The sequence below is a fragment of the Dipodomys merriami genome, unplaced genomic scaffold (genome assembly GCF_024711535.1).
Source record: "Dipodomys merriami isolate MVZ:Mamm:240054 unplaced genomic scaffold, mDipMer1.0.p SCAF_74, whole genome shotgun sequence".
NCBI lineage: Eukaryota > Metazoa > Chordata > Mammalia > Rodentia > Heteromyidae > Dipodomys > Dipodomys merriami.
Genome location: NW_027206335.1, coordinates 1283703 through 1303557, shown reverse-complemented (window position 1 = coordinate 1303557; position 19855 = coordinate 1283703).

The following is a 19855-nucleotide window of genomic DNA, read 5'->3' as shown; positions in this document are numbered from 1 at the left end:
TTAAGATAGTGTTCTAGCACAAAACTGTTGCAATCTTCATCTCAAATGGGCCGAGTAAGCCGGAAAAACACAAGAAAAATGGCAAATTCGGGTATCTCAATTCCCAATCTTGATAATCAGGGGACAGAACAGATAAAGAATAATCCAGAGGAGAGTTCCCAAATAGCTCTACAAACACTAATAGCAAACATGATAAATGAGAAGTTTGACAATGTACAAAGGACTCTGTATGAGATTGATAGGGAGAGAGAGGAGGCATCCCAGAAGTTTACACAGGAATATCATAAGCGTGAGGAAGCTACTCAAAAACTGATACAGGATTTGCGTGAACAACTTGAGAATACTCAAAGAGAAAGGGAGGAATGGCGTGAGCAGGCAGAGAACACTCAAAGAGAACTGCAGGAATCCCACGAACGGGAAGAAAGGGAACTGCAGGAATCCCACAAACGGGAGGAAGCTAATCAAAGAGTAATTCAGGAATTGAGAGACCAGGTAGAGAATACACAAAGATCACTGAAGGCATTCATGGAATCCATTAACAAAGAGCTGAAGGAAGTCAGGGAGACCACAAAGGGAATGCTGAATGGAACCCAACAGAAGGAATGGGAGTCCAAAGAAACCATAACCAATCAACTAAGTGATTTGAGAACAAACAGAGAACACCAAATTAAGGAAGTAAAGAAATTCATACAAGACCTAAAACAGAGCTTCAACAAAGAACTTGAAGCCATCAAAGCTGACCAATTAGAAGGAAAAGAGATAGAAAACAAAGTAGAGAGCCTTGACAACAGGTTAGACCATGCAGAAGATCGAATCTCAGGGATGGAAGACAGCCTAGATATTATAGAGAAAGAACATACAACCATCCAAGACAAGTCCAAGAAATATGATAGGTCTATCCAACACCTGGAAGACACCATCAGAAGGCCCAATCTAAGGATAATGGGTGTAGAGGAGCACCTAGAAACAGAAGTTAATGGTCTAGGAAATTTGTTTAACAGGATCCTAGCAGAGAACTTCCCAAACATACAGAAAGATAGGCCTATTCAGATACAAGAAGCTTTTAGAACCCCAAATAGACAAGACCAGAATAGGACATCCCACCATCACATTATAATCCACACAGGATCAACCCAGACCAAGGAAAAGATCCTTAAAGCTGTCAAGGAGAAAAGGGTAATCACCTATAAAGGGAAACCAATTGGAATTACCTCAGATTTCTCAGCAGAGACAATCAAAGCAAGAAGAGCCTGGAATGACGTATGCCATGCCCTAAAAACAAACAACTATCAACCAAGAATACTGTACCCAGCTAAACTCTCCTTCATAACTGAAGGCCAAATAAAAACCTTCCATAGCAAAGAAAAATTGAAAAAATACATCTCCACCAAACCAGCCCTACAAAAGATTCTTAAAGATGTCCTACACATAGAAAACCAACAAAACCGCAACAAAGGCCAAGAAACTGCACCCAAACTGAGAATCCAAGAACTTTAGGAAGAACCCTGTTTTCACAGCTCCCAAGAAGGTGGTTAACATGGCAGGAACTCCCAAATACCTCTCAGTCCTATCTCTTAACGTTAACGGACTGAACTCTCCAATTAAGCAACATAGACTGTCTAGTTGGATTAAAAAACAAGACCCTTCTATCTGCTGCCTGCAGGATTCACATCTTGCCCGTAAAAACAAACACATTTTCAATGTTAAAGGCTGGAAAAAAATCTACGAAGCAAAAGGCCCTCATAAACAGGCGGGAGTTGCAATCCTAATATCAGATAAAATAGACTTAAAATTAAAATTCGTGAGAAGAGATAAAGAAGGTCGCTACATACTAATTAAAGGATCTCTCCTTCAGGAGGATATTACAATTCTAAATATCTATTCGCCAAACAATGGAGCACCCAAATTTAACAAAGAAACACTACTTTCCCTCAAATCCCATATAGATCCAAAGACATTAATTGTTGGGGATTTTAACACACCACTCTCCACACTAGACAGATCAACTCGGCAAAAACTCAACAGAGAAACCGCAGATCTAAACAGCTGCATAGATCAACTAGACTTAACAGACATTTACCGAACATTTCACCCAGCAGCATTGCAATACACGTTCTTCTCAGCAGCACATGGAACGTTTTCTAAAATAGACCACATTTTAGGCCACAAAGCAAACTTGTCTAAATTCAGAAACATTGAAGTTATACCTTGGATTCTCTCTGACCACAAGGGAATAAAATTAGAACTCAAGACCAAAAGCCACCAAAGTCCGGTATCACATGGAGGCTGAACAACACACTGTTGAATCATGAGTGGGTCATGGAAGAGATTAGAAAGGAAATTCAAATGTTCATGCTATTCAACAAAAATGAACACACAAATTACCAGCTCCTCTGGGACACAGCAAAGGCAGTACTCAGAGGCAAGTTTATAGCTCTGAGCTCCTACATCAACAAATTGGAGAGATCGGAAACTAACAATTTAATGACACATCTAAACCTCCTTGAAAAAGAGCAGCAAGATAAACCCCAATCCAGTAGCCGGAAAGAAATAATCACAATTAAATCAGAATTAAATGAATTAGAATCCAAAAAAAACTATAGAAAGAATCAACAAAACAAAGAGTTGGTTCTTCGAAAAACTTAAAAAAATTGACAGACCCTTAGCAAACCTTATGAGAAAAAGGAGAGAACACACCCAAATTAATAAACTCAGAGATGAGAATGGAAACATCACCACGGAAACAACCAAGATTCAGAACATTATAAGGGAATACTTCTCAAAACTTTATGCTAATAAGTTTGACAACTTGGAAGAAATGGACCTTTTCCTAGCAAATATTGACATGCCAAAACTAAACCAAGATGAGTTAAACCAGCTTGACAGGCCCATATCAAGCATTGAAATAGAAACAGCAATAAGAGACCTCCCAGCTAAGAAAAGTCCAGGACCAGATGATTTTACAGCGGAATTTTACAAGGCCTTCAAAGGAGAGCTCACACCAATTCTCCTCCAACTCTTCAATGAAATTGAAAGAGAAAGCTCACTACCGAACACATTCTATGAAGCCATCATAACCCTCATCCCAAAACAAGGCAGGGACACATCAAAGAAAGGAACTATAGACCCATTTCTTTGATGAACATTGATGTAAAACTTCTCAACAAAATTTTCGCCAATCGACTTCAACAATTCATCCAAAAAATCAAAGACCATGATCAAACAGGATTCATTTCAGGGATGCAAAGCTGGTTTAATATACGCAAATCAATTAATATTATTCATCACATCAACAGGAGCAAGAATAAGAACCACTTGGTTATCTCAATAGATGCAGAAAGAGCATTCGACAAGATCCAACACCCCTTTATGATGAAGGTTCTGGAAAAATTACGAATCCATGGATCATTCCTCAATAACATAAAGGCTGTATATGACAAACCTACAGCCAGCATTATACTCAATGGTGAAAAACTAAAGCCATTTCCTCTTAACTCAGGAACAAGACAAGGATATCCACTCTCTCCAATTCTCTTCAATCTAGTATTAGAATGCCTAGGTACAGCAATAAGTCAAGATGCAGACATAAAGGGGATCCAAATGGGGAAATAAGAAATAAAACTCTCCCTCTTTGCAGATGACATGATCTTGTATTTAAAGAATCCCATAAACTACACTCCCAAATTACTCAAGCTGATTCAAAACTTTGGCAAAGTAGCAGGTTATAAAATTAACCCCCAAAATCAATGGCTTTTCTATATGCCAACAATGAGAAAAGTGTGGCTGAAATTAGGAAAGCAACTCCATTTGTAATAGCCCCACAAAAAATAAAATACCTAGGAATTAACTTAACCAAAGAAGTGAAGGACCTCTATGATGAAAACTTTAAAAGCTTGAGAAAGGAAATCAACACAGAACTTAAAAAATGGCTAAACCTCCCATGCTCCTGGATTGGCAAGATTAACATCGTGAAAATGGCAATACTTCCCAAGGCTATCTACAAATTCAACGCAATACCTATCAAAATTCCACCCTCATTCTTCAAGGAAATAGAAGAGCAAATCCAAAATTTCATATCAACAATAAAAGACCCCGAATAGCAAAAACGCTCCTCAAGGGAAAGAACACTGCTGGAGGAATATCAATCCCAAATTTCAAACTGTACTATAAAGCCATAGTAATCAAAACAGCTTGGTGTTGGCATAAGAACAGACCTCAGGACCAATGGAATAGAATTGAAAACCCAGAAATGAACTTACAGACCTATAGCCATCTAATCTTCGATAAGGAAGCTAAAACAATAGAATGGAAGAAAGACAGCCTCTTCAGTAAATGGTGCTGGCAAAATTGGTTAACTACATGTAGAAAACTAAAACTAGATCCTTATATATCACCCTGCACCAGAATCAACTCCAGATGGATCAAAGATCTTGAACTCAAAGCAGACACTCTGAAAACATTACAGGATGGAATATGAGATACCCTAGGTCTCCTTGGCTCAGGCCGAAATTTTCTGAATAGAGACCCGGAAGCACAACAAATCAAAGAAAGGTTGGACAAATGGGATTGCATAAAGTTGCAGAGCTTCTGCAGGGCAAATGACATAGCTAGCAAGATCAATAGAAAGCCCACCGATTGGGCGAAGATCTTTACTAGCCATACAACGGACAAGGGTCTCATATCTAAAATATACTTGGACCTCAGAAAATTAAACCACCCAACAACAAATCCTCAAAGAAACAACTGCCCAATAAATAAGTGGGCGAAAGACTTAAAGAGAAGCTTCTCTGAAGAAGAAAGAAGGATGGCCAATAGACACATGAAGAAATGTTCAACATCCCTAGCCATAAAAGAAATGCAAATCAAAACAATGTTGAGATATCACCTCACTCCAGTTAGAACAGCAAAAATCAAGAACTCTTACAACAACAGATGCTGGAGGGGATGTGGACAGAAAGGAACCTTACTTCATTGTTGGTGGGAATGTAAACTTGTTCAACCACTTTAGAAAGCAGTATGGAGGGTCCTCAAAAGACTTCACATAGATCTCCCCTATGATCCAGCAATCCCACTTTGGGCATTTACCCAAATGTTTACAAACAAGACCACACTAAACCTACCACCACAACTATGTTTATTGCAGCATTATTTACCATAGCTAAGATATGGAACCAACCCAGATGCCCCTCAGTAGATGAATGGATCAAGAAAATGTGGTATATATACACAATGGAATTCTATGCCTCCATCAGAAAGAATGACATTTCCCCATTTGTTAGGAAATGGAAAAACTTGGAAAAAATTATATTAAGTGAAGTAAGCCAGGCCCAAAGAAGCATAGGTCCCATGGTTTCCCTTATTTGCAATATCTAGTATAGGTATGAGTCAAGCGGAAAAACTCAGATAATGTGATGTTAGGAAAATGAACCCTTAAATATGTATTTTAATGTTTTCGTTTCTTTCATACATGTGTTTCTAATGCATTTATAAGATTATTTCTTTGTTGCTTTGTATGTCCCTCCCCCACAGTGTAACCCCCGCTTTCACTATATTTGATGTCAGTATAACATGTGGAGGAGATGGGGACAAACAAGTCGTTTAAGGATTCAGGTGGACCTGTTGCAACAATGAGAAGTACAAAATGTCATGTCAAAACCAACTTTACAATGTCGGTGTGGGGGGGGAGGGGGAGTATAATTGGGTGGGGGGAGGGGAGAGGCTGGGAAGGGAGGTGAAGTGTAAACCAAGAGGAGGCTGCAATGCTTGGTAAGAAATGTATGCATTATCCTGCCCATGTAAATGTAGCCCCTCTGTACAGTATGTTCTCAAATTAAATTAAATTAAATTAAAAAAAAAAAGAAAGGAAGCCCCTCTAAAAAAAAATTATGGAAATAATTGTAATGTTAGTAACACTGTTGTTGGTCCAAGGCCAAGGCTGACTTTAGACTTTGTATCTTCCTGCCTCAACTTCTAGAGTGCATTATATATACCACAGTGCTCAGTGTTTCTCACCTTAAAATTTTAATAGTGATGAGATCAAAACACAAATAACCAATGATTAAAGATATGCTTATTTCATCCTCTCAGCTCTATATTAAACAGTTCTTTTGTTATTGTCAAAAAATTATTTTATAGCTTGATTTTTGTTTATTTTTATTTATTTTCTCCTGACTTAAAGCCTAAGGTAGGACAACCAGTATTATGTTGAATTGAAGCTACATCAGTGGAGATCTTTATCTTGTTCCTGTTCTCAGAAAAAAAGAAAAGAAGAGAAGAGAAAAGAAAAGAAACTTAATGAAAAAGCTTTCAGCCTCTTTAAGTTAGCTCTCACCTTGTCCAATATGGACTTTTTCTCATTGAACTGTATTCCCTTTATATCTATTTTTGAGATATTATCATGAAAATATGATGATTTTTGTCCAATGCTTTTTCTCTGTTGTGACAACTATGTGTTTTTTGTCCTTCACTCTCAACTTGGAGTTTATAACACTTCTTTGTGTCTATTGAACTTGCCCGCATCTCTGACAAATCTAGGTTGACCATATTGAATGACCTGCTTCTACTGTATTGTGACACTTATTTTGTTAGTATTTTGCTGAGGTTTTCCTGTTTTTTTTTTTTTAATATCCAGGATATTCATCTGTCTCTTGTTTGAATGGCTTTGGTATTTGGTTAATACTGGTCTTGTAAAATGAGCTTTTACATATTCTTTTCAATTCATTTTATTTTAGAAGAGTAGTGACATTAACCAAGATGAATTATACTCATAACTTAATTTCTGGAATTGATATCCCTTATGGACAACTACTTAATAATAACAAATAGGATTTTTTAATGTTGGCTTTTGCTAGATGCAGTTGGCTCCTGCCTGTAATCCTACCTACTCATTCAGCTGCCATTAGATGATCATTATTAGAATCTATCTTGGGCAGGAAAATAAGTGAAATTTTTATCTCAAATTAACCACAATAAAGCCAAGTGGAGCTGTGACTCAAGTAGTAGAATCCTGGCATTGAGCATCAGAACTGGCAAAATTAAACAAAAAACCCCAAAAGTTCTTAATTTTAAAAATTACTCTCATATGATTCTTTGCATGATTATACTATCACAGTGCTCCTCACTTTCTGCTTTTATCTTATGAATCTTTTCTGCTTTTTTCTAGATTAGCCAAAGATTTGTTGCTTTTATATTTTTAAACAAATTATTACATTCATTAATGCATTCTATCGCTCTTTCTACCTTTTATTTCAAGGATTTAAATTTTGATTTTTATTATGTACATCTTCCTACTAAAGTTAATGCTACTATTTTAAACTATAGTTCCACTCCTCTCTCCAGTTTTGAAACTGAGAACACAAATACTTTTGTAAAAGAGCTAATAGAATATGTTAAAATATTCTAAAATTTATAGTACAGAGTGCTCTCCACCACAATTTTAATAAAAGTGAAGAAATATGTTGACTCATAATACATAAATGTTTGTATTTGTTTTATATGTAAAATTGCATATTGAATTGCTAGAATCAACAAATGAAAAATAATACAAAACAATAAATAAACCAATATTTTATGTAGAAATAAAAGGAAAGTGAAGATAGAACAGAGTGACAAGACATAGGAAAGTTTCACTTAATTTAGAAGATGGTAGAAAAAAAGAAGTCTAAAGATGAATGTTTTCTGAACATTGTGTGTGCCCATTTGTGTGTGCAAATGTGTGTGCATGCACACACACACACACACACACACACACACACACACACACACACACACACACACACCAGTACTGAGACAGTGCCGTGGGCACTGTCCCTTAGCTTTTCCTCTCAAGATGACGCTTGTCACTTTAGCATCACTTTACCTCTGGCTTTTCGGTGGGTGATTGGAGGTAATATTTTCATTGACTTTGCTGCCTAGGTTGTCTTCAAACCTTGATCTTCAGATCCCAGCCTCCTGCAATTTATTATATATATTATATACAATATATATTATATATTATATAATATATTATATAATTTACAATATCTCTCTATATATAGTCTCTGTGTGCATTTAGAACTTTCTATCAGTGTCACATCTTCCATTCTTATTCCACATCTACCCTGTCTTCCCTTCCCCAGTACCATCAAGTCTGCCACTATCTTTTCACATATGTTTTTATTATTATGACTATATATGTCAGCCTTATACTTTTCCATTCATCCATTACTCAAACTATGTTTCAGCTACATGACATATTTTTACTTTTATTTTATTTTTTTTTAATTTTTTTTGGGTCCGGTCATGAACTTGAGCCTGGGCACAGTCCCTTAGCTCTTCAGCTCAAGGCTAGCGCTCTACCACTTGAGCCATAGCGCCACTTCCGTTTTTTTTTCTTTTTGCTTATGTGGTGCTGAGGAATCGAACCCAGGGCCTTGAGCATGCAAGGCAAGCGCTCTACCACTGAGCCACCTTCCCAGTCCGATATTTTTACTTTTAGAGTGTAGTTTGTAATTTGCCAATTAATTCTAGAAGGGTTCTGTGAAAAAAGTAGATAATTATGTTGTTCAAAAACAATAACATCAGAATATATATATATACACACATATGGAAATGATTGTATATGAATAAATATCTCCTATAGTTTTTAATAAAATTTAATTTTAAATATTTTTTAACAAATTGACTACATGACCATCTCCTATTATTTACCTCGTTGAATTTTACATCTTCTTCTTTTTTTTTTTTCCGGTCGTGACGCCTTAACTTTTGGCCTGGGCACTGTGCTTCAGCTCTTTAGCTCAATGCTAGGGCTCTACCACTTGAGCCACAGCATCACTTTGGCTTTTTCTGCTTATGTGTTGATGAGGAATTGAACCCAGGGCCTCATGCATGCAAGGCAAGCACTCTACCACTGAGCCACCTTCCCAGCCCTGAATTTTACTTCTTCATGCTAATGATTCATATTTATTGGAAATTAGGTGATATTTTTATACCAGGAGGTATTGTGTAAAGTTCAATTTAAGGCAAATATTTCTGCAAATCTTGCTGGTACAGTCCCATGATCCCAGTCTATTCTGGAGGCTGACTTCTGAGGATCATGGTTCAAAACCAGAACATCTAGGAAAGTGTGTAAGACTTTAATCTCCAATGAACCAGCAAAAAGCCAGAAATGGAGCCATGATTCAAGTGCTAAAGTGCTAGACAAAGCCAAATGAGAATTAAAGACCTAATTTCACGTGTTATTACCTTCTTCCACAAATCTACAAGAAAAAAACTGAAAACAACAAAGAAATCCATCTTCTTTCATCATTTGTTTGATATATGTAGTCTAGAATTGAAATATATAATACACTGTCATTGTATCTTTTGTTGTTGTTGTTGTTCAGTCGTGGGGCTTGAACTCTGGGCCTGGGTGCTGTCCCTCAGTTCTCCAGCTCAAGGCTAGCACTCTACAACTTGAGCTACAGTGCCACTTCCGGTTTTCTGGTGGTTTATTGGAGATAGGAGTCTCACAGTCTCTCCTGCCCTGGTTGGCTTTAAACCTCGATCCTCAGATCTCAGCCTCCTGAGTAGCTAGGATTACAGGCGTGAGCCACCAGCACCCAGCTTGTATCTTATAAACTTGAAATGCACACACTCATACACACACACACACACACACACACACACACACCCTCCTTTTCCCCTGTATTTCCACAACACTGACACGCTGAAAATTTTTGCATTTGTTTTCAAAACTTGCTGCAAACATTAAATCTACTTTGCCAAGAAATGATTGAGCAAGAAGGCATGCTACATTCCAATGCAATAAACCTTCTCTACAGTAGCAACAAATTATTTGGAGTGCCAGTTGCAGAAGCTGTTTGGAAATTATGAAATGAGAGCTGGATTCATGCCATGTCATTTTTCCCACTTTCTTCTATTGTGCCACTTTAGAAAATAGCATTGTAACATCGGTTGTGAAAATATTTCCTTCATCATCTAACAACACCTGGACCCAAAGGGGAAGATTTGATGATTTCTCAATGCAGAGATTATGTGCACACAGAAATAAAAGATGTGTTTGTGTGTGTGTGTGTGTGTGTGTGTGTCTGTGTGTATTCTATTTTAATAATATTTTAAAATGTTTGCTTTTTATTGTTTCATAATGATAGTTCGAGTCATGTATACAATTTACCATAATTGACCTATCACTTCTAGGGTTCTGATTCTTCTTCAAAGACTTCTGCACCTTACAATGTTCTGTTTTTATATAGGCATATAAAGTACATATATGCATTTTCATCCTCCACCATATCTCTAGGTTTTCTCCTCCTTCTGTGCCAGCCTTCCCTCAATAGAGAATGTTTTACTTTTCTTTTTTTTTTTTTTTTCATTTCATTTTTTAGTTTAATGTTGTTGTTAGGGTGATGGACCGAATGGTTTCAGTCACATTTGTCAGGTATGTTGAACATTGTTACCCCCAAATTCATTTTAATGTATATTAATTGTACAAAGTACTTTCACCATGGTATTTTACATATTTAGAGATTAAATTTAGTCAGATTAACCTCCCTTATTCACTATCCTTGATTCTTCTGTCTCCTCTAAACTCTTATTGTTCAATAAACAATAACATTTAAAAATGTATTTTCTGATACTTATTTTGTGACTTCTTGACATTCTTAAAAATGCACTATGGCTTTTTCACACTATATGATATTATCCTGAAGACATTTTCAAACATTATGCACATCTCAAATTGCTCACCTTTCTGAATCAGTGGTGAGGAGTGAGAGTCAAGGGAGACTGTCATAGAAAGTCTATGCCTCTGTGCAGAAGGCAGACATGAGGCTCATTATTGCCACTGTGATTTCAAAGAAGGTTCATCTAACTCACATTATTTCTGTATCCATTTGAAATAACATTCACGATGCAGGGCACCGATATCAAATACAGTAAAAACAGGGATTTTACCATGGGTGAAGAACATACAAGAGAAACAGAAAAATCACATAATACATTGTAGATATATTAAAAACAATAGCAAGAAAGAAAAAACAAGTTGTGTCCTTATCTTGGGGTTCATTTCACTTAACATCATCTTATATGGTCATATATACATAGCTTTTGAGCTTTTCTGCTAGTCCTCGACTTATAGGATTGATTACAAATAAGGGAAAACAAGGATACAAGATGATCCATTGAAACAATGAGATGTAAAGACACTCTGCAGTAAAGGAACTTTACAACTTGGAGGGGGAGGTGGGAGGTGGGGAGGTGGGGAGGTGGGGCGGGAAGAGATGGTAGAGGAAAACAAAGGAGGAGGTAACAATGTTCGATAGGAAATGTACTCATCACCCTACTCGTGTAACTGTAACCCCTCTGTAAAATATTTTTACAATAAAAAACATAAAAAGAAATAGCATTTCACTGTTGGGTTTTCCTGAGTCACTGTTAATTTTTCCTGTTTCAATAAAGGATCAAAAAAACCCCACAAAGCTGGTCATAAATGGGGATTATTGTACCCACCTGTAATTTCAGACCTCAGAAGGCAGAGGCAGGTTTGTGAGTTCATGGCAGTCTACTCTACACAGGAAGACCTTCACTGCCTGAGGAAAATAAAAAAAATATAAATAAAACAGAGAAAGAGAAAAACAAAATAGGGAGGAAAAAATATTGCAAGTGAGAAAATATTGCTTTGGCTCACGCTATGATTCACCTATGTGATACTCTAAATTCTTATTCTAGAACTCCTAACCAATATATATCTATATCTATACATATCTATCTATCTATATACATATGTATTCTAGAACCCCCAGCCACCATATATATATATATATATACATATATATATGTATATATATGTATATATATATATATGAAAGAAAAAAGTGAAAAGAAAATTATGAGTTAAAAGTAAACAGATATTTAATAAATAATCATGCTAAACAATGTTTATATCGGACCACTGATTTATATTTTGAAATTGTTTTAAATGTGCTATCACATTAATTCTTATGAAAATTTTGAACAAAATGAACCCCAAGATAGGGACACCAGTAATTTTTTTCTTGCTTGCTATTGTTCCTAAAGTATTTATAATGTACCATATGATTCTTTGGTTACTTTGTATGTTAGTCCCCCAGGGTTTAACCCCTGTTTTCACTGTATTTGATGTAGGTGCCCTGCATCTTGTACATACACTTCTCTAGCTTGGAGAGGGGAAGGGAAAAAAAACAAAATGTTTAAATACGGATATAGTTTGACCCATTGTAACCATGAGTTGTACAAGACACTATGTTGAAAAACGAACTTTACAATTTAGGCGGTGGGGGTGGGGATTGGAAGTTGTGTCATTGTGGAGGTGGGAGGGAAGAAAGGATAGGGTAAAAACAAAGGAGGGGGCAATAGTACTTGATTGGAAATGTACTCATGACCTTATTCATGTAACTGTAACCTCTCTGCACAGTATTTTCACAATAAAAAACTTATTAAAAACAAGAAAATTTGTAGTGAATGGGTATTTTTCTTACTGCAGAAGAGATAGGAAACATTTAAATATCACTATAATTTTACTAAAAGAAAAAACTTTTTACAGTAATTTCTTTGATTATTGATGATTTCCAAATCTGTCAGGCTTTTCAGTCTTGATAAAATACAGGAGGAAGATTTTTTTTTTTGCTATAAACATCTTTATATCTTTTCCTTAAAAAAAAAACAACTCTTTGTCTTGAGTTTGCTTTGCACCAACCTTGTATATTATTATTTACAGTGGCTAGTAAAACAAATGGTGATTGGAAAGACTTGTTTATTTAATACAAGTATTAAGAAGAAGTTTTCTCTATAATTGATAGGCACACTTGGGATTTTTGCCCCGCTTTTAAAGAATGACAGCAAAGGCACCTTTATCTGACATTTAGGATGATTAAGTTTTAAAAAATCACTTGGCATATTCTGGAGGACTCCAGAGGGTACTTAAGTTCTATAAGGTAAAGGACCATGTTAGCTTAACTTATATTTAAGGTTTCTTGGCCTGCTATTACTGTGTTAGGCAGTCTCACTGAAATGGAAATATAAAATTTTGCTCTCTGGAGATCAAGTCTGTGCCTGCCCTCCACTATAAATTAGCTGCCTAATGCTGTAAAATGTGGTGTTTATCCTGGTTCTAGTAACATTGGGAAAATAGCAAAATACATAAAATTAAGCCTACTTCGTGTGAGACCAATGTTCTTTTGTTCATCATTGACATTTGGGAAGAAAGGTCACTTTACAAAGATTTCATAAATAATGCTAAAAGAGAAGTCATTTGTGTCAGAAAGCTCATTTTAAAAAGCGGTGTATCTATTGGTTCATAATCCCTACATATTACATATAATATTTATTATATAATATGTTGAAGAAAACATCTAAGAAAATATACTAGTGAATCTAATTAACATTTAGCTTCATTATTTTGGTAGTACTGGGTATGAATTCAAACCCTTGTGCTTGCTAGTTAATACCTAAACCAGTTGAACCACACATCAAGCCCTTTGTTTCTAGTTATTTTTCAGATAGGGTCTCATGCTTTCTGGCTGTCCTAGCCTAAGGTTCATGATAACATGTGTTTACAATTATACCCATCTTTTACTTTGAAATAAGAGCCTAACCAATTTTGACCAGAACTTACCTCAATCATTGACTCTCCCAATCTCTACCTCCTGAGTAGTTAACTCAGTTTTGAAAATGTACCATTTTTTGTTGATATGCATTTATTAAACCATCCAAGTAATTTTTAAAATTATATGATAAAACTTTTATCTTTAGAAAATTATCTTGAGCAAAATTATTTGACCCTTCCAATAAAATTAGGACTATTATCATTATCATTCATGGGGTTCTTCCAGTCTCCAAATTTCAAGGCAAGAAGCATAGCTATTCATAAAAATAAAGGAAAGCTTTACACTAGAGGACTGTCACTTTCTATGTACAAAATGACTTCTTAAACACAAACTCTATGCCTCCATCAGAAAGAATGACATTTCCCCATTTGTTAGGAAATGGAAAGGCTTGGAAAAAATTATATTAAGTGAAGTAAGCCAGGCCCAAAGAAACATAGGTCCCATGGTTTCCCTTCTTTGCAATATCTAGTATAGGTATGAGTCAAGCGGAAAAGGTCAGATAAAGTGATGTTAGGAAAACGAACCCTTAAATATGTATTTTAATGTTTTCGTTTCTTTCATGCATGTGTTTCTAACTCATTTATAAGATTATTTCTTTGTTGCTTTGTATGTCCCTCCCCCACAGTGTAACCCCCGCTTTCACTTTATTTGATGTCAGTATAACATGTGGAGGAGATGGGGACAAACAAGTAGTTTAAGGATTCAGGTGGACCTGTTGCAACAAGGAGAATTACAAAATGTCATGTCAAATCAAGCTTTACAATGTCAGTGTGGGGGGGAGAGGGCGGTATGATTGGGTGGGGGGAAGGGGGGAGGCTGGGAAGGGAGGTGAAGGGTAAACAAAGGAGGAGGCTGCAATGCTTGGTAAGAAAAGTATGCATTATCCTGCCAATGTAATTGTAACCCCTCTGTACAGTATGTTCTCAAATAAAATAAAATTAAATTAAAAAAATAAATGGACATGTAAAAAAAAAGAAATAAAGTTGGGAAGACATGACTTTTGCTATGTTCTTATACCTCACAGGCACATATTTATATAAATTATCAAAAGCTTAATAAATCTTGTCTGTCTTCCTTAAATCTTGACAAAGAACATAACTTTACTGTTCCATGTATGAGCGATCGAATAGAAAATAATGTGAGGGGGGAGGAAAAGTGGGAGAAAAATGCGGGAGAGGGTAACAAGTTTGACAAGAAATGTACGTATTACTTTACTTATATAACTGTAATGCCTATGTATATCACCTTGGCAATAAACATGATAATAAATTTTGACAGCTGAGAGAAAATATTCTTGCAGATTATTTTTTTTCTTAATGTGATAATGCATTCATCTCCTGGTGATTTTGTTGAAAATAGTCTCCCAATATTGGTGGATATCTCCTCTCTCTCTTTTTTTTGTTTGATTGTGGGGCTTGAACTCAGGGTCTGGGTGCTGAGGTCTTCTGCTCAAGGCTAATGCTCTACCACTTGAGCCAAAGCACCATTTCCAGTTTTCTGGTGGTTAAATGTAGATAAGCATCCCATGGGATTTCCTGTCTGGGCTGACTTTGATTTGTGATCCTCAGATCTCAGCCTGCTATGTAGATAGGAATACAGGCAAGAGCCACAGGGAAGCCGGGCTTGATAGAGTATTTGCAATCTGCATGTCCAAGTTTCAACCATCTATTTGATTATTTACTGACACAGCATGTTTTCTTTCACCAAGCATATGTTTGTCATTCTTGAAAGAAACAACTGCCCAATAAATAAGTGGGCGAAAGACTTAAAGAGAAGCTTCTCTGAAGAAGAAAGAAGGATGGCCAATAGACATATGAAGAAATGTTCAACATCCCTAGCCATAAAAGAAATGCAAATCAAAACAACATTGAGATATCACCTCACTCCAGTTAGAAGAGCAAAAATCAAGAACTCTAACAACAACAGATGCTGGAGGAGATGTGGACAGAAAGGAACCTTACTTCATTGTTGGTGGGAATGTAAACTTGTTCAACCACTTTGGAAAGCAATATGGAGGTTCCTCAAAAGACTTCACATAGACCTCCCCTATGATCCAGCAATCCCACTTTTGGGCATTTACCCAAATGTATACAAACAAGACCACACTAAAGCTACCAGCACAACAATGTTTATTGCAGCATTATTTACCATAGCTAAGATATGGAACCAACCCAGATGCCCCTCAGTAGATGAATGGATCAAGAAAATGTGGTATATATACACAATGGAATTCTATGCCTCCATCAGAAAGAATGACATTTCCCCATTTGTTAGGAAATGGAAAGGCTTGGAAAAAATTATATTAAGTGAAGTAAGCCAGGCCCAAAGAAACATAGGCCTCATGGTTTCCCTTATTTGCAATATCTAGTATAGGTATGAGTCAAGCGGAAAAGGTCAGATAATGTGATGTTAGGAAAACGAACCCTTAAATATGTATTTTAATGTTTTCGTTTCTTTCATGCATGTGTTTCTAACGCATTTATAAGATTATTTCTTTGTTGCTTTGTATGTCCCTCCTCCACAGTGTAACCCCCGCTTTCGCTTTATTTGATGTCAGTATAACATGTGGAGGAGATGGGGACAAACAAATCGTTTAAGGATTCAGGTGGACCTGTTGCAACAAGTAGAACTACAAAATGTCATGTCAAAGCAAGCTTTACAATGTCGGTGTGGGGGGGAGGGGGGTATGATTGGGTGGGAGGGAGGGGGGAGGTGGCTGGGAAGGGAGGTGAAGGGTAAACAAAGGAGGAGGCTGCAATGCTTGGTAAGAAATGTATGCATTATCCTGCCAATGTAATTGTAACCCCTCTGTACACTATGTTCTCAAATAAAATAAAATAAAATTTAAAAAAAATTTGCTTTAAAAAAAATAAAACACATGTTTCTGCGATACATAGAAAATAATTAAAGCTTTTAGGAGTATAAATAAGAATGTATATCAAGTTCTTTAATCCAATATGTAAATGGTGATGTAGACTTATGCAGCAAATAATTACCAATTATGAATTTCTAAACTCTTCAACTCTTCAGTGAAATTCTAATAGTGTCCTACTTATGAATAGTATTACTTCTACTTCATATTATGGCAGTTATATATTTCTAAATGTTACCTAATGCGAAATATATAAAAAGTTTAATTATTCTACCTAGCTTCTATATTTCTGCATTTTCATTATTGAGACTTGATGAATATAAATTCCTTCCCCTTATGCATAATTTATTCCTTATCAAGGTTGGTTATGTCACTCACAGTGTTAAAATCCATAATGGATACTTATACATTCTTCACATTAATTTTAGGATTCACGATTAAATAGATGAACTCTTTTTAAACTTGTTGGTTTTATTATTTAGAATGTATATCTAATTCATCTTTCTTCAGTTTGAAGAATAGAAATAGTATTATATGTTCAAAACACTAGTTAATTTGCAACAGCAATGATTTTTATGTTCTTTTTGCATGAGCTCTACGAACTTCAATTTAACTAATAAATCATTTAGACATTTTAAGTCTCACACAGAATATTGGAACTACATAGTATTTTCCATGTATCTTAATAAAAATTTAGTGAACTTACTTATAATCATAATTAATATACTATTATTTTTATAAGAATATTAAGTGTTCATAACGTGTTCTATTCAAATATACTTTATTCATAAAACAGTAGAGTCAAAGACTCTACTGACTTTGAGACAAAGACTCAATAGATTTTTCCAGGATTTATAAATAAGAAAACTGACTAAAATTCTATGAAACAACAGGTACTTACAAATTCTGAAATACAAGTCAGATTCTATACCCTGTTGTTTTTCATTGTGACCTAATAAGGGAATCATATCTTAAGTGAGAAGGAAAATGTATTCTAGATTCTTCTTCTGAATTGATACCATTTACTTCCACCAGTTCTTGAAAGCATTGCCTTAAAAGTACTTATTCTGCCAGGTGCCAGTGGCTCGTGCCTGGAATCCTAGCTACTCAGGAGGCTGAGATCTAAGGATCACAGTTCAAAGCCAGCTCAGGCAGGAAAGTCCGTGAGACTCTAATCAAATTAACCACTGAAAAACCAGAAGAGGTGTTGTGACTCAAATGGTAGAGCACTTGCCTTGTGCTGAAGAGCTGAATGACAGTGCCCTGGCCCAGAGTTCAAGCCTGATGACAAGCCACATATATATATATATATATATATATATATATATATGTATATGTATATATATATATACATATATATATACATACTGATTTTAAGAAAAATTAGACATAGTATGCAATTTCAAAATATTTTTATATATGAATATCTGATATATAAATATATAAATATATATCATATGTATTCTATATTATAAATTACATTTCAAATATATATAATAAATGCACACATATATAAAGAAAATGTATTTATATAAATATATAAAATATATAAGAACACATATGTGTATATGTATTTATATATATGTATATATATAAATGAAATTCAAAGTACACTGTGTGCATGTATGGAAATATCACAATATAATTCCTAGTTTTACAAGTTTTGTTTATCAAAAATTAAACAGAAATGCTTACATAAGTTTAAAATGTTAGTAAAATATACGGTATGAACTCCTTAATACACATATGTGTATTAAGGGAAATATGTGGGCAAGAGCAATAGTTGTAACCAGAGTCTATTAGTGAAGGCTCAGTGCTAGTCATCTACAACTAAGTCTGAATTGGCCTACCACAAGCAAGCACTGTCCAGGAATGGAATTATCTTATAAAGAATTTGCTAATTATAATAGAAATTATAGGGAATAATAATAGAAATTTTGCAAGTTTTCTCTAAATTACTGAATTTTTCTGTATAGACTGTGTAATGAAATTCTGTTTCTACAATAATTAGAATCAATTTCAAAGTTCATCTCACAAATTTATTTATTTTTTTTATTTTGAAAATACTGTACAGAGGGGTTACAATTACATGAGCAAGGTAATGAGTATATTTCTTACCAAGCATTGTTGCCTTCTGCTTTGTTTCCCCTTAACATCCCTTCCCATCTCCCCACCTCCCACCACCATCACCCCCATGCCACTTTTTTTAAAATTTAATTTAATTTTATTTGTGAACATACTGTACAGAAGGGTTACAATTACATGGGCAGGATAATGCGTACATTTTTTACCAAGCATTGCAGAGTCCTCGTTTGGTTTACCTTTCACATCCCTTCCCAGCATCCCCCCTCCCCCCCAATCCCAATCCTTCTCCTTCCCCCCCTTCCGCCCCCCCCCACCGACGTTGTAAAGCTCGTTTTGGACAGGACAACTTGTACTTCTCATTGTTGCAACAGGTCCACCTGTATCCTTAAACAACTGGTTTTTCCCCATCTCCTCCACTAGTTATACTGACATCAAATATAGTGAAAGCAGGGGTTATATTGTGGGGGAGGGACATACAAAGCAACAAAGAGATAATCATATAAACGCGTTAGAAACACATGCATAAAAGAAAGAAACATTCAAATACATGGCTAAAGGTTCATTTTCCTGACATCACATTATCTGACCTTTTCCGCTTGACTCCTACATATAGTAGATATTGCAAATAAGGGAAACCATGGGACCTATGTTTCTTTGGGCCTGGCTTACTTCACTTAATACAATTTTTTCCAAACCTTTCCATTTCCTAACAAATGGGGCAATGTCGTTCTTTCTGATGGAGGCATAGAATTCCATTGTTTATATATACCACATTTTCTTGTTCCATTCATCTACTGAGGGGCCTCTGGGTTGGTTCCATATCTTAGCTATGGTAAATAATGCTGCAATAAACATTGTTGTGCTGGTAGCTTTAGTGTGGTCTTGTTTGTAAACATTTGGGTAAATGCCCAAAATGGGATTGCTGGGTCATAAGGGAGATCTTTGTGAAGTCTTTTGAGAACCTCCATACTGCTTTCCAAAGTGGTTGAACAAGTTTACATTCCCACCAACAATGAAGTAAGGTTCCTTTCTGTCCACATCCTCTTCAGCATCTGTTTTTGTTAGAGTTCTTGACTTTTGCTGTTCTAACTGTGGTGAGGTGATATCACAATGTTGTTTTGATTTGCATTTCATTTATGGCTCGGGATGTTGAACATTTCTTCATGTGTCTATTGGCCATACTTCTTTCTTCTTCACAGAAGTTTCTCTTTAAGTCTTTCGCCCACTTATTTATTGGGCAGTTGTTTCTTTGAGGATTTTTTGTTGGGGGGTT